The 16,811-nt window shown below is 34.1% G+C and overlaps 1 long non-coding RNA gene across 1 annotated transcript in view; it reads left to right on the forward strand.

The window, feature by feature from the left end:
* The first annotated feature begins 7,198 nt into the window (after positions 1 to 7,198).
* LOC120766907 overlaps positions 7,199 to 16,811 on the forward strand; it is a 28,813-nt gene continuing 19,200 nt past the window's right edge. The window contains exon 1 of the long non-coding RNA XR_005704626.1: positions 7,199 to 7,960. This is a non-coding gene — a long non-coding RNA (uncharacterized LOC120766907). The remainder of the gene's footprint in view (positions 7,961 to 16,811) is intronic.

The raw sequence follows: 16,811 nt of genomic DNA on the forward strand, positions 1-16,811 counted from the left end.
CTTAGGTTAACCAAGAATGAATTAGTATTCAAAGGACGGTGTGGTAAATTTCTAAAATTTAATTTTTTCATTTGCACATAGATTTTCATGCACCCAAAGAAACTTGTTATAAGCAAAAGATTAAAAACAACAACAACAAAAACAAGTAAGGAAGGGCTAAGTTCGGGTGTCACCGAATATTTTATACTCTCGCATGATAAAGTGATAATCGAGATTTCATTATACGTCATTTACATATTTTTCAAATACCGTATTTTTGTAAAGTTTTATTCCGCTATCATCATTGGTTGCTAATGTATATATTATACAGAGAAGGCATCAGATGGAATTCAAAATAGCGTTATATTGGAAGAAGGCGTGATTGTGAACCGATTTCACCTATATTTCGTACATGTCATCATGGTGTTAAGAACATATTATATACCGAATTTCATCGGTAAACCTAAGTCCTAAAACTAAAAGAGTCAGATATAGGGTTATATATATCAAAGTGATAAGGGTGACGAGTAGAGTTGAAATCCGGATGTCTGTCTGTCCGTGCGTCTGTCCGTCCATCCGTCCGTGCAAGCTGTAACTTTAATAAAAATTGAGATATCATGATGAAACTTGGTGCACGTATTTCTTGGCTCCATAAGAAGGTTAAGTTCGAAGATGGGCAAAATCGGCCCACTGCCACGCCCACAAAATGGCGAAAACCGAAAACATATAAAGTGTCATAACTAAGCCATAAATAAAGATATTAAAGTGAAATTTGGCACAAAGGATCGCATTAGAGAGGGGCATATTTTCTCACTTCCTTACTTGTTTTACATAAATTTTGTCTTAACATTGTCAATAAATTATAAAAAATATAGGGACGGTAGCCAGGCGTTTTGTGAACATTTAAAAAAATTAAGCAAATCGATTGAGTAGTTCGACCGGAATCATGTCCGCCAGGTTAAAACAGTGTGTTTTGAAAAAAACGCGTTTAAAGTTTGAGGTGTGCACTCAGAGCGCTATTATTATTTTTGGGCTTTTTCGATACCTTCCAATGGTAAAGTATGTTTCTACATTAATTCTAAGTGTATAAGGGAACAGAAAATGCAAAAGAAGCTTTTTCAAAAAAAGATTACCCTACTGACCACTTAATAATGCTAAGACTATCGTCATCGAAAGTTTACGGTGATTAAAAGAACTGGGAATTTATTCAAAGGAAGCACACATTTGCCGATTTATGTGGTATAAAGGCACCCGGAAGTTCGAAAATCTTTATATTAGGTATACTATATGTTGGCTAAAGGATGTATTGACCCCATTCAACCTGTTTATGTGACATCTGATTGTGCGATATTTTGCTACTTCGCACATATCCTCCTCGCACAACCCACAACCCACCGCAACATATCATCCACACAACCACAGCTACACATCATACCAACCACACTACACACCAACACTTCCACAACCGATAGAAAAGGATAAGTCAGATCGGAATGGGCGTTTCTTCGATTTTCCCCGTGACCTCAAAGCTTTTTGCCATCGGTACGTCTGTCGAAGCAAGGCTTCGCAATATTAATGAAATAACTAAATTTAGAATTGCTTATGTAAAACTCACAGTGATAATATATAATTTTGTAAAATGAAATAATAAGAGCATTTTGTATGAATACAAAATAAGCATTTATAAAAAAGTAAAAGAAAAAATAAAAGTGATTCGTTTGAAAGTGAAATACTAATTTCTTTATGTTCAAAAAAATTTGCGAATTGTGGGTTTATTACACATTCCAGGTGCAAGTGCAAGATAGTATATCACCGGCATCAGGGTGAACAAAAGGAATATAACTAAACACAACCCATTTTTAGCACACGGACATACTACAGCAACCTAAAGATGTATATTTAAAAACAGAATACGCAAATATAATACTAAAAAGCTTAAAGTTAGCAATCCACGAAACCTACGAATTATCAGAGAAACTATACGGCTTTATAAAAAAGAGATCCACTATTGACGTACTACGAGAAGTCGTCGATACTGCAAAATGTGCAGGAAGTGACAAAAGATGGAAAGGCGGCACAAAAAAGTACTACGCGCTGATTACCATTAAAGACCTGGATGAAATACCCGCCCCTAAACACCTCATAAACATTAAATGGAGTATTTTAAAAACAGAAGGCTGAGATTTTATATGGACGAAGGCAACAAGAGCTACTCTATCTCGAGTGAAGTACCCCAAGGCTCAGTAATAGGCCAACTATAACGGGAGCTCATGTAAAATTAGTAACCTATGCAGACGATCACATGGTGGTGGCAGTGACTAAACAGTCAGTTGACTGAAGAAATAAATCACATGGTCTACGCCAATGGTTCTCTTCTGTGAGTCTTAAACTCGCAGAGCACAAAACAAAAGTTTTACTCATTAGCAAATGAATAGAGGAAGAACGCATAGAGCTCATCATAGGGGAGTGCGAGATTACTTTACACCCACTGCTGAAGTATCTGGAAGTAATATTGGATTCCAAATTAAAATATAAACAACACCTGGCATATACTACATACTTCCATGGGATACATCGGTGGTTTGGAAACTACCATTACAGATACCACAATGACAATAGTCTGAACTGTCTGGCTTTCGATGCTTCCCACTAAAAAAACATAATACTATCAGAAAAGAATTCTTTCTGAATTTCAATTATAAATCTGACACATTGACCCATACTTCCATAAAAAGACAAATGTAAATACTGGGATCCACATATTCGGTTTTTGGTTACTTCAATGGCGCTCTATACGAATTTGGTTGTAGTAGCCTTAGAGTTTTAGTTGGTATGTAAGTTAAATCTATTAGCGAGAAAGCCTTCGCCAATTTTTTCAAAATTTTTAGTCCACCGAGGTTCCTTGCTATTTTCAGTCCACAGAGGTCCCTTGCTATTGCGATTTCTTGCGCCAGATTACAGTTCTATATCTAAGTTTAGTGCACAGTTCCGGCACTTTATATGTATGTTTTCGGTTAATGGCGATTTATGGGCGTGGCAGTGGTCCGCTTACACCCTTCGACGAACTCGAACTTTTTTGTACTAAGATACCTGTGTACCAAGTTTCATTTAGATATCTCAATTTTTACTCAAGTTACAGCTTATACGGGCGGATGGAGGGACGAACAAATAGACATCCGTATTTCAACTTGTCTCTTCATCCTCATCATTTATATATGTAACCCTATATCTATGTCGATTAGTTTTAAGGGATGCAAACATATATGTACAACACTTTACACAGCACTTCCAGGTATACAAAATCTTAATCAATAAAGTTTCTGCCTATGATTTCAAACGACTGTATTAATGAATAACTTAGGTAATTCGAAGACTATACAGTTTCTCAACAATAAACATATTCGACTATGTACAGTTCAGTTCGACTGAAAGGAATAGTGATCATAATTGCCTTCACAAGTTTCTCCATTTAGAAGAACCCTTTAAGATCGGAGATGTTCCCTATATAAGGTGCTTTCCACAGGAATTGAAAAAAAAAACAGAACTAATGCTTTTTTAGCCAAAATCAATTTATTTTATTCAAAATAGTCTCCTTCTGCTTCAATACAGCTTTTTGCACGGGCCAAAAGCATGTCGAAAAGACATCCTCTACGTCTGCTTAACGATTTCCTTCAATGGGCATGTTTCCGAAAAGGAAGAAGTCACACAGTGCCATATCAGGTGAATACACAGAGCGGTTAATGGTTAAAATGTGATTTTTGGTCAAATAATCGTCCTTCAAATTTGGATTCTGAGCAATTTTTGGTCGTCAGTCAATTTGTGCGGAACAAACCGTGCACACACCTTTCGTAAGCCCAAATGTTCGGTCAAAATGCGATAAATCGATATTTCGGAGATGTTTAATGCCATTTCCATGAATTTCAATGATGATTTTGGCTGATTTTTGATGAATTCACGCACAGTTTCGATGGAATTTCCGGTGATCACGGATTTTGACTGGCTCTCACGTTAATCGTTATTTTTGTCCTCACGACCACTTTAAAAACGTTGAAGCACTCTGCTGCGAGAGAGGAAATCATCGGTAAAAGTTTTACCAATTTTAAAACAAAACTTATTTTTGGCTTTTTTTCGAAGCTCATTTTCGCACCGATAACACAAACATACTGACACTTAAAACGCAATAACTTCACTTCCAATCAATGAAATGTCATGAAATTCTCACTGGACAATCCATAAAGATAGCAGATTCCATCGCACCAGTCGACATATAGATAAGCCCACCAGGGGGCACGAAATTCAATAAGTCATGTTTACTTTGGAACCTTGTATTATGTATGACTAGATGGCGAAAACTTAAGCTTGATTGTCGTGTCTACCAACGATATAATCTTTAATAATAGCAAACAGCTGGCTTGAAATAATGTCATCGATATCATTACTGCTGTTTGTAAACACAAACAAAATTAAATATGACTTGTAGCTGAATGAAGTACTCTGTGTGTGCATACACCATATGTACATACGTATGTAACTTACACATTTACGTAACTTACATTAATACTAATTTCTACTATTCCGGTTAAAGCAGCCTGCAATAAGTGAGCAATTCTGAAAGCACACCTACATGCACTGTGATATATATCCGTAGTGTAGTACAAAATGGAGATGTACTATAAATGCGGAAATTACATAAAAGAGCCTGTTGCAGAATATTGTTTACAAAACTACGAACACAACATAGACAAAGGAAAGAGAGAACGACATTTTTGTGTTAAGAGAGTTGATAAAACGATGAGTTTTACGAATGTGCTGAAATTGAGTGTTTTATTCTGAGTACAATATTGAGTGGATAGATGTACATTCCACAGCTGCTCTCAACTGATAATTGGTTTGGCTGAGAAAGAGAAATAAATTTATTTGATTTAGTGAATATGTGTGTATTTGCTGAAAGAGAAACACAATGAAAAGAATTTCTAATGTGATACTCATAAACAGACGAGTAACAACGTGAAGAAATAATAATAACAACCAAAGCGAACCTAGAAATCCATGAATAAAACTTTTGCCAAAAGTATTTTATTTAAACTTTCTTTGAAAAACATTGGTGCATGGTTAGAGTTTCTTTTAAAATGTAAAACTTAGTTGTTATATTTTTAATTTAATTGTTTATAGCGGTTTTTGTTGCTTTAAGCCCGAAACAATAAGTTTCGTTTTGAGCTTTTAATGCTTTGAGCTCAGAAAAATAAGACCAAAATATGTATAAGTAGTTATATGAGAATTCACTTACTGCAGATAAAAGTACACGGGTTTCTTTATATTTAGTATTAAGTTGTTCCTCCACGATTTTGAATTACTTTTGTACATTTGGAGTGCGAACTTGGTTATTTTGGCTTGAACAGTCTGAGAACATCCCATCTACGAAATCCGCCTTACCTTTTTGCCAAGAAGCATGTGTATCAAGTTTCATCAGATATCTTAATTTTTACTCAGTCACCGGGATTTGTTGCTTGCTTGTCTTCCTGATCTACATATACACACGTTATATAGAAAGTGGGCGGGATTATCATGCGATTTCATTCAATTTCTCACTGTCGGTAGGGTTTTTATAGGATTTATTTAGAGCGAAATTGATTACTATTTTTTAAGCTTTATCAATACTTCAATATTCCTTATGAGGGTGTAAAAGGGAGTCAAAGAGTCGAAACGTAATTACATTTTTAGCAAAAAATTAACTCAGAGAAACACTTACTTACTAGTAATACATATATTACAAATTATATAGAACCTACAAATCGTGTCAAGAGGATTCTGAGGGTGTAATGGTCTTTGCTGGCTTCTTTTAAAAACATATGAGTATGTAAGATAGAAGATAACCACGTCCCTCATTTACATCCAGTATGAATGTGAGGAATATAAAACTAAAGAAAAGGTCACTTAAGAATGACTGAGGAATGGGACTAGGATTATTTGAATAGCCAATTCGCATAAGAAAAAATTTGCTGGATAATCTTATAATAGTTTCACAAATATTTCCCATAAAAAGGAATAAAATTGTGGATATGTTCTGAAAACTGCGTCGAATTCATTTCCGAAAGCGAGAATTAATCTTCCAAAGAACTTTTACCCAAAAAGAACATGTCATATTAAAAACTACTTTTATCTAAATTTTTGTTAAAAAAAAATTAAAAAAAAGTAATCAAAAAAAATTTCAACTTTTTTCAAAATTTAATTGGTGTGTTCCTTTTATAACAGTATGCTGCATATCATCATACACATACACTTAAACATCAGCGACACCAGTAAGCCATATTTAGTTTAAAAATACTCAATTTGTATTCAACTGTGTGCAACGCGAGAAAACGCAAGATGATAAAGCTAAGTGCATGTGTTTATGCTGTCTATGGAAAAGAGTAATAGAAAGTTCTGACCACTCAACAAACCACTTTCATTTTCCTACACCAATACCAGCGCATTTTCATAAATTTTGCTACTTTTTTAAAGTACTTTTTCTACTACGATTTGCATTTAGTAGCAGATTTAGTACGTTGACTTCAACGCCGGCAGAAGCAATATTTTCACATTCGCCACGGTGTGCCAAAGCCAGACGCGATTCGATGGCGACGATTCAGTACTTCGGGATACCTTTGCCGCAGCGATTGTGAATAAGGTAGTTGGAGGAAGAGCAATCCGTTAGTTAAAGGAATTCTTAAATACGGTAGACTAAAGCATTTCTCAGCTTGAAGGATGTGAAGAGTTTGTGTTTGTGTTGAAAAAAAAGGTTTTTTTCACACCTATGAATGATAAAATTGGAAAGAATAATAAAAATTATCGTTAAACAACAATTATTTAAAAAAGCGCAAATTTATAGCAGTCTTAAATTTAAACAAAAATTTATTTGTAGAAAGTAAGTTTGTGTATTTTTGGTGAAGAATAAATTTGTTTATCGACGTCGGAAAATGAAGCTGTTAATGTTGAAGAAGTGAATTGTTGTATATAAGCTGATGGCTTTGCTACTTTTGGAGCAAAAGTGTTTATATTTCAGCAAATATTTGCAACTTGGAAGTATTAAAACACATATAAAAAATATATTTAGACAATCAATATAATTCTTAAAAATTTAAGCAAATCAAGCATAAAAAAATAAAAATATTAATATAAAAATTTTTAAAATTGAGGAATACAGTTTAAAAAAAAATCAAAAAGATAAAATAAATAAAGATTCAGTGTTTTGAGTGCAAATAAGTTGAAGTAATAAAAAAAATACTGAAAAATTGTTATGCAAAAATGAAAATAACTTACAACCAATGTATTAAGCGGTTCACCACTGACCGCGAATTCGTTTCGTAATTTCATAAAACCTAAAAACATTTACATAATTTAAGAAACAACAATAATAAATACATATAAAATTGCTTTTCATTTACTTGAATCAGAAGGCAAAACTAATAAAATACTCAACATTCAACACTGAGAAAAGTGTAAAAATTTCCGTCTTCACGGCAGCGTACGATTGCCAAGGTTAAGTGCTGTGAAGTGGAGCTCTCAGAGGCTTAAGGTAAATATTCAGCAGTGTCGGTATGTTTCTTACTATGCAAATACTACAAGGTGCTGTTGAGTTATTTTCAGGAAAAAAATCGTTTTTGATTAGAAAAAGAATTAATATCTTCGAGGTGTTAAGAAAGTTGCGTGTGAAAGCTGCTTTTATTTACAGTTACTGAATTCATAATTTATGCACAACAACAAGGAGTACGAAAAGTTGAGCTTTTTATTGACGTCAAGTAAGAATCTGCAATCAGCCAGTGTAATAAAGTGAACAAATCTCATGCTTAACCCCTTTCATACATAATTTGCATAATAATGTCTGCGGAATGTTTTTTATCGCGACTTCAATTGCTGTTTGTGAAAGTTTAGCCTGCTGAAGTGTTGGCTGATTTTCGCACATACCAGAATACAGAATAACAGCAAATAGTAAAACCAAAAAGTGAGTGTTATAAAAGAGCAAAAATATTTTGTAATTTTGTTTAATATTCGAAATATATTAATACCTATAAGTTATATGTGCGTTAAAAGCTGAGAAATTTTGAAAAATAAGTAAGAAAGTTATTAATTATAATAAAAATCATTAATTATTTAAAACACAAAAAAAAAATTAGAAGGATATATACATTTTTTTCTATTTTCCTGCCATTCCTGTATACAAGTATAATAAAACTGAAGCTAGAGGAAAAAGTTTTTCCAACAACAAATTACAAACAAAAAATTAAAACAAGTTTATCTTGAATGTTTCTGAGAATAGCAAATAAAAAAATTTAATGTTTCCGGTTATTACACTTTGATTTTCAGTACTAAAATATTTTTTAATATCAGCCGTAGCAACAGGTAAAAAAAATATTTTTAACCAAACAACGAACGAAATTAATAAATTTTGTTCCAAGAAATTGCAAAAGTATTCGAATTTAAGAGCAGCATCTAGAGCTCAGTGATAGAATATCCTATTAAATAAAGTATTCAAAGGCTGCTGTTGTAAAGTAATAAAAGTAATATGAGAATACATATTAATTAAAATTGAGCAGAGCCACTGGCGTTTTGTGTTTCAAAAGGTACAAAATAGAGCCATTAGCATGAAATAATTATCTATGGCTTCTTACTGTTGACGAACTTTAAGGGCAAAATCATTAGGATTTACATGGAACTGTGAAACATATTCGTGTTTACTGTAATCGTTTCTCCCAAGTTAGACAATAATTTACAGAGTTGTGAATAAGTGTCGAACTATAACTATTCAAACCCCCCGATAACGGAAATGTGGGCACCTCAGCCTATGGCAGACTTTTTACCCACAATATCGGTCAATGTATATAATTTGAATGAGGACAGAATCATCTCCCGATAAAAATGAGTCTGAATGTTAAAAATGGGTTGAATCGGATCAATACTTATCCCCCCTATACCTAATAGGAAAATTTACAAACTTCCGGCTTGATTTTATCTACGACTTTATATCCCATATATCGGCCAAAATTTATATCATCTTAATTAAATTTAGTGGACGTATTTTTCTCCTAATGAAGCACATCTGCGCCTAAAGTGGATAAAACTTGTTATATTCCCCATATAACTAATATCAGGATTTTCAAACGTGCTTTTGACTTTATCATTCTTCTTTACTAGCGTGAACACCGCTAACGAGGTTACAGTCGGATTAACAACAGCGAGCCAGTCGTGTTTTCTTTCCGCTATTTGGCGCCAATTCGAGCGCAGCCAAATCCTCTTCCTCTTCCTCTGCTTCTACGGTCGGGTACTGAATAAAAACCCTTCAAAGCTAGAGTGATCTCTTCCATTCCTACAACATGGCCTAGCCGCTGTCTCTTAATTCGCTGAACTATGTCAATGTCGTCATATAGCTCATCCTTCCATCGACTGCGGTACTCGCTGTTTCCAGTGCGCAAATGACCACAAATCTTCCGAATCATCACACGATTTCATTATATGCCTCAGGACCATATAGCAGGACTGGAATGATGTGGGTCTAGCAAGGTTGTGCGCTGGGTTTGGAATCCGCTACGTTGAAAGCAGTCCCAATGAAAAAGAAACCGGTCCTTGCTGCGATAAACGATCGCCTGAAAACGTTTTTGACAGTCCAAATCATCTGAAATAAAACTTCTGAAGGATTTATCTTCAGGATATACAATAGGTAACAAAAGTTCATAAGTTACTTAAAATTTTTTTTATAATATCTTTTCACAAATTTTTTATTAAAATTTTTTTTCAAAAATTGTATCAAAAATCTTTTTCCTACATTCACTACCCAAGATATGTAGTGAATGTGTCTCCAAATTTTAAAGTGACCAATCTACCCGTTTCGGAGAAATTAGGTTCATTTTCAGTGAAAACAAAGCGCTCGGATATCCGAAAATATTGCCTAATCAACTTAAAACTTTCAGAGAATATATTTAGAGAATCGTAATGAACACAAATGATCTAAAAATTAAATACTGTGCAATCAAAAATAATTACCGACAACATCACCAGACGCTTAAAGCCCTACGCCAACATTCTTGCAGCATGTTATACAAATAAATAAACAAAGATTTAAGAGAAGAAAAGTGTTTATTTGCTAGAGAAAATTAAAAAACAATTATAATAAACAGAGAACTGAAATCTCAACTGTTTCGGAAAACTGTTTAAGCAAAAAATGTGTGAAATTTTTGCGGCTGTACGAATTATATTGAATAAACTAAATGTTTGTTTTGCATAAATTGAAAATATTTCGAAATCGATTGATATAAGCGAAAGCTTTTCCTAATTTGAAACAATGTACGCCTGTATGTCTTTGTGTGGGCTGTGATACATGCTGATAACGCCAGCGCTACGAAATAGATTTAAAGTCATTAAGTTTCAAAGTCATTTTTCGAAATTATGTAAAATGTTTTAAGCAAATACTCACATTTCATGAAGCTAGTTTAATATTTGCCTTTCAAAAAGTACCGTCCAATGGTTATAACATTTCATTTAGCATTTTTCATACTTGTATTTCTCTTCTACGTGGTGTATGCAAGTGTGCTCAGTCAATTAGCTCTGCGGCAGCTTTTCTGTTGAACGGATGCCGAGTACTCCAAGTATATTTGAATGTCTGCTAATATCCGTATGTTTGCCACTCTGCTACTGTTTATTTGTGTACTGAGTTTTTCTATTGCAATAAGGAAACTAATAAATCTACGTCATATCACTACTGAAAATTTTGTTTCTCTTGCCTTTTATGATACGGCTAATTCCGTTTGTTTGCGGATTGCGCACCTCGCGTCGATTAGGTGTCAGGAGAGTAATTGTTGGGTATTATTATTATTATAATCAAATCCCCTAACTAAAAGGCAATATATCTTCTGCTTACACATGGATCAATATATTCGTATATATAAATTTATGCAATAAAAACATATTGTACCAAATAATAATATCATACACGTCATAGTTAGGGGTTTCACATAGTCTCATAAAGCTATAAGTTATAACGATACGAAAACATAGCATTCCGAGTAGTAAACTTATTTTAGTAAGCAATCCAACAACAAATTTTTTAAACTAGTATAAAAATTTATAATTTTATTATTTTACGATGCTTTATGACACGTTGTGAGTACCCCAATTGTTACATCATTGGACGTATATGAAATTCTTGTTGACAATCAATCGTGCCATATCTACCGTTAATAAGACTCACTCTCTATATACTTAGTTTTCTGTCTTCTCAAAACTAATTAATTTTAATGATGTTATGTACTATAAGTATATAAGGTTTTGGTAATTTTTGTTTTTTGTTAGTTCGGTTTCGTTAATGCGCTGTGATTTATTCATAAGTCTACAGATGTACAGATAAGATATGTGAGAAGTGGCTAATCAATAAATGCGTTGTGCTTTTTTGGGACAGAAAAGTTTATCCTGGAAAAATGAAGTTAAGTAACAAATAACATATTGGTAGTATTATTAAATATAATTAGCAAGAACCTCTTCACAATGCCAACAGAATGTTTCCCTTCTTCACGTGTACATGGGTACGGAACATGCGTACGAATTTGAACCGTCTATAACGACACACTATATGAAAGGTGAGACAGTGTCAATTCGCTTTGAAATAATTGTCAAATGGTAAGTCATTTCCTATCATCAGTTGCACATCAACAAATTGATTGAACAAATGTCGGTCTGTAACTCAATTAAACGAGTACACATATGTACATACATGTGTGCGTTGCTTTTATTATATGAGTGTATTGCACAACTCTTTTCTGAACCCTTAACGCTTTTTATACCGTGAATAATATGGTTGATGCAAACCAACACTACATATACTCGTAATGTACACATCCATTGACCAAATGCTCACTTGTGAATAATCACCATGATAATTATAATAACTTTAGTATCGCTAATTTTTAAAGAAAATAATGTTATTTATTGCAGGAACTTTACTTCGATTAATTTCCTGTCGTAAATAATAATTGCTTCTGACTGTCCACTTTCTAGAAAGTATATGGCATGTAATTGCTACGAGTTTATTGTCACTAATTTATAATCGCAGATAGCTTTCTTGCCACTTTATTTTAAGAAAGCTAATGTTTGGCGTTCATTTTATCAGCAAAACTGAGTCCGCGGAATATCTTTATTTTCATTTTTCCCACTTTAATCACCGTCATAATAACTTACATAAACTCATCAGTGTTAATTACCGCCGTAACACGTGCGATTATTATGTATGTATGAATTGAGAGTATGTTTCCTTTTCTATAATTTATGTGCTTTTGTTTTACGGTAGAACCCTTTTTACTCGTATGCTTCGTGAATTCTATTTAATTTATTTGCGTACACGTTCGGTGAATTGTTCGCCTCCTGGTGGCGTCATCTATATGTGACTGGTGCGTTAGAATCTGCTACTCGTATCTTTATCGATTGTAAGAATTTCATAACATTTCATTAATTGGAAATGAAGTTATTGCGTTTTAAGTGTCAGTATGTTTGTGTTATCGGTGCGAAAATGGGCTTCGAACAAAGATCCAACATACATTAGACCCTGCACAGGGTATATTAAGTTTGTCAAGGAAGGAAGCGTCGGAGACCCTATAAAGTATACGAGTATATATAAAAGATTAGTATATTGAGCTGAGTCGATTTAGCCATGCCCGTCTGTCAGTCTGTCTGTCTGTATATATACGAACTAGTCCCTTAAGATATCGTTTTGAAATTTTGCAAACGTCATTTCCTCTTCAAGAAGCTGCTAATTTGCCGGAACTGCCGATATCGGACCACTATAACCTATAGCTGCCATACAAACTGAACGATCGGAATCTAGTTCTTGCATTGGAAACTTCCTCATTTAACGATAAATCTTCACGGAATTTGGTATGAGTTATTGCTTATAGAAATAATGTAATATCGAAATAAATTGTTCAGATCGGCACTCTATAGCATATAGTTGCCATACAAACCGAACGTTCGGAATCAAGGGCTTGTATGGAAAACTTTCGCATTTGACGTGGTATCTTCACGAAATTTGACATGGATTACTGTTTAAGGCAATAACATAATATCCGAAAAATTTTTCAGATCGGATTACTATAGCATACAGTAGCGGACAGTGAAATTCGGACAACCTGTGGGTTTGTATTTAAAACACGATTGTAACCGACAAGTGTAACTTTCTGCCGAGAGGATTATTCTTTCACATAAATTTGTGCTCTGTACACATTTTAGAACAACTTTTAGTTTTTTTTTTCAATAGTTTCAAAGTTTATTTCGTGCTTGTGCTTCGTTAAAGCTTAAATATGCCAAAATTAAAAAAAAATGTCCGAAGTGCAAAAAAGTAAAATTTTTATTTTCCGAAAAGAAAATCTGAGCATTCGGGAAATTAGTGATAGAGTTAACTTCAGCAAATCTCTTAAGAGAAAAACTGGCTCTGGAGCAAAGAAGAAGACAAGTTCTAGGGAAGATCGGGTGATAGAACGTATCAGTTTGAGGAATCGCTTCAAAACTGCTGAGGACATTAAAGTGGAGTCATTTGAAGATGTCGGTATAGAAGTTAGCGCAGGAACTGTTAATCGAAGGCTTCAAGAGATTGGTTTGAACGCCCGTCGGGCCGCCAAAAAACCACTTTTAACGTCAAAAATGCGTCGAAACCATTTACGATGAGCAATAGAACATCAAAATTGGCGAAATATAATCTTTTCAGATGAGTCCAAATTTAACATTTTTTGCATGAGCAACATGAGCATCTCCAAAACATCGATTTGTCGCATTTTGACCGAACATTTGGGTTTGCGAAAGGTGTGTGCACGGTTTGTTCTGCACAAATTGAATGATGATCAAAAATTGCTCAGAATCCAACATTCGAAGGACGATTATTTGACCAAAAATCACTTTTTAACCATTAACCACTCCCCGTATTCACCTGATATGGCACCGTGCGGCTTCTTAATTTTCGGAAAAATGCATTTGCCCATGAAATGAAAGCGTTATGCAGACGTAGAGGCCATTCAAAAGGCTTGCACCGGCATACTGGCGGCCATACCGGCCAGCGAGCTAAAACACTCGTTCGACAAGCTTTCGGACCGTGCAAAAAGCTGTATTGAAGCAGAAGGAGACTATTTTGAATAAAATAAATTGATTTTACCGAAAAAACCATTAGTTCTGTTTTTTTTTCTTGTCTTTCTTGTTTACTTGGGAACGCAAATTGTATTTGTCAAATCCGAAAGATTATTTCAAACCCTTTTAATACACTAGAATAAATGTATGGAAGCATAAATTGTAAGGTATTACACGTTTATTTTTTTCAAGTGATTACTGTGAGGACCCACATTTTAATTAAAATTTGTGTAATTCCGTTATGGCTTTTACTTCCCTGGTTGTTTCGATTGGTTGATCTCTCTAATTCTCTTTAATATCGATACGGAAGCGAAACACAAGCTGAATGTACATAATACATAATGTTGAGAGAATCAGAATGACCTAAGAGTAGTTCGTTAAAGATTGTTCATATTGAAGTAAATATTCAGTCCATTCCAGAAATTAAGATCAGACGGTTCGCTATGTTCGAAATTTCGAACAACAAAAGAAACTCTGACGCTGGAACCACTTAGTTTTGTGTTGTAACTTTTGAAATAACGGATGTTAATAAGTTAATCTTCCTTAGTTGTGGCTTCGACATCGGCCCGTTTTTTTCTCAAGCCTTCTGTTATATTTATAGTCCTCGTTATTTTGCTTAGTGATATACGAGTAGAATTACAAGTACTTCTGTAAATATGAGTGCACGACAGCTACTGTAGTAGCAAAACTCTTTCTAATACAAGATTACCAGAAAAAATCCTTATTCACAAAACGCACACATTGCCCGCCCTCAATTACAAACTACACTTTCAGATGTATTTATTTTTCTCGTTGCTCACATATTTATGTACCATACATCCGTTTTATAGGCTTTTTCTTCGCTAATCAAATGACCGCCCTACACATTCTTTTGGGCTGTCACTGAATTTTCAAGTGCAATGTTGACAAGCTGTTAAATTTGTTGGTGCTACAGCTGCGATTAATTTAAAAGCATAACGAAGTGATATGGAACTGGATACTAAGTAGGTGGTGTAAGTTGAGCTAAAATTCCTAGTGGGCGTGTTGCTTAAATATTTCAAAAGACAATAGTAAATAAAGCAAATTATCGAACAATGGTCTACAATACTCAATTGAGCTTGATTCAATTTGTCTGGTATCCGCCAAAGACGTCAACTCAGCATACACTTTTGCTGCTTCCAAATTATTGTCACAATTTTGTCCCTACTTTAGCAATCAATTTAGTAATGCCTATATTGTGGTATGATCGTACTAAATGTATAAATGCATATATATATTCCCTTGTATGTAAAATATATATAATACTCAGAAAAGCATAGAGTAAGTTTCATAACCAAAAACAATAGTTTTGTGTGAATATTTTACTCTAAAATTAAGAAGAAGAAAAATTTGGAAATATCTCAAGCCACAACCCCAAACTGATTACTAACTATTTAACTCAAAATAATGTGAATGAAAAGTACATAAAGTACTAAACCAAAACCAAGCATGACCAAATAATAAGCTGAATAACTAAGTAAAATTACACAATTCTTCTTTCTGTTGTGACGTAAAGTAATAACGGATGTTACACAGCCCTATTGTCGTTAAGTGATGTCCAAGTAAACTTGAAAATTGATATAATTGCTGTATTAATAATAGGTTGGCTGTCATAATTGTGGCACTGACATATAATATAAGATTCGAGATTCAGAGGTGATTTTGAGCAGTTTTTACAGAAATATATTTTTATACTCCCACAACATTTTGCAAATAGAGTATTATAGTTATCTTTACCTAGCTTTTTACTGATTTTCTTACTATGCTATATACAAATCCAATACCAATGAATATGTTAAAATTTAATGAAAACAAGTAAGGAAGGGCTAAGTTCGGGTGTCACCGAACATTTTATACTCTCGCATGGTAAAGTGATAATCGAGATTTCATAATACGTCATTTACATATTTTTCAAATACCGTATTTTTGTAAAGTTTTATTCCGCTATCATCATTGGTTCCTAATGTTTATACTCGTATTATACAGAGAAGGCATCAGATGGAATTCAAAGCAGCTTTATATTAGAAGAAGGCGTGGTTGTGAACCGATTTCACCCATATTTCGTACATGTCATCAGGGTGTTAAGATAACATTATATACCGAATTTCATTGAAATCGGTCTAGTAGTTCCTGAGATATGGTTCTTGGTCCATAAGTGGGCGGCGCCACGCCCATTTTCAATTTTTAAAAGCCTGGATGCAGCTTCCTTCTGCCACTTCTTCCGTAAATTTTAGTGTTTCTGACGTTTTTATGTTAGTCGGTTAACGCACTTTAGTGATTTTCAACATAACCTTTGTATGGGAGGTGGGCGTGGTTATTATCCGATTTCTTCCATTTTTGAACTGTATATGGAAATGCCTGAAAGAAAACGACTCTGAACCAGAGTTTGGTTGACATAGCTATAGTAGTTTCCGAGATATGTACAAAAAACTTAGTAGGGGGCGGGCCACGCCCACTTTTCCAAAAAAATTACTTCCAAATATGTCCCTCCCTAATGCGATCCTTTGTGCCAAATTTCACTTTAATATCTTTATTTATGGCTTAGTTATGACACTTTATAGTTTTCGGTTTCCGCCATTTTGTGGGCGTGGCAGTTGGCCGATTTTGCCCATCTTCGAACTTAACCTTCTTATGGAGCCAAGGAATACGTGTACCAAGTTTCATCATGATATCTCAAT

The sequence above is a fragment of the Bactrocera tryoni genome, chromosome 1 (assembly GCF_016617805.1).
Source record: "Bactrocera tryoni isolate S06 chromosome 1, CSIRO_BtryS06_freeze2, whole genome shotgun sequence".
Lineage (NCBI taxonomy): Eukaryota > Metazoa > Arthropoda > Insecta > Diptera > Tephritidae > Bactrocera > Bactrocera tryoni.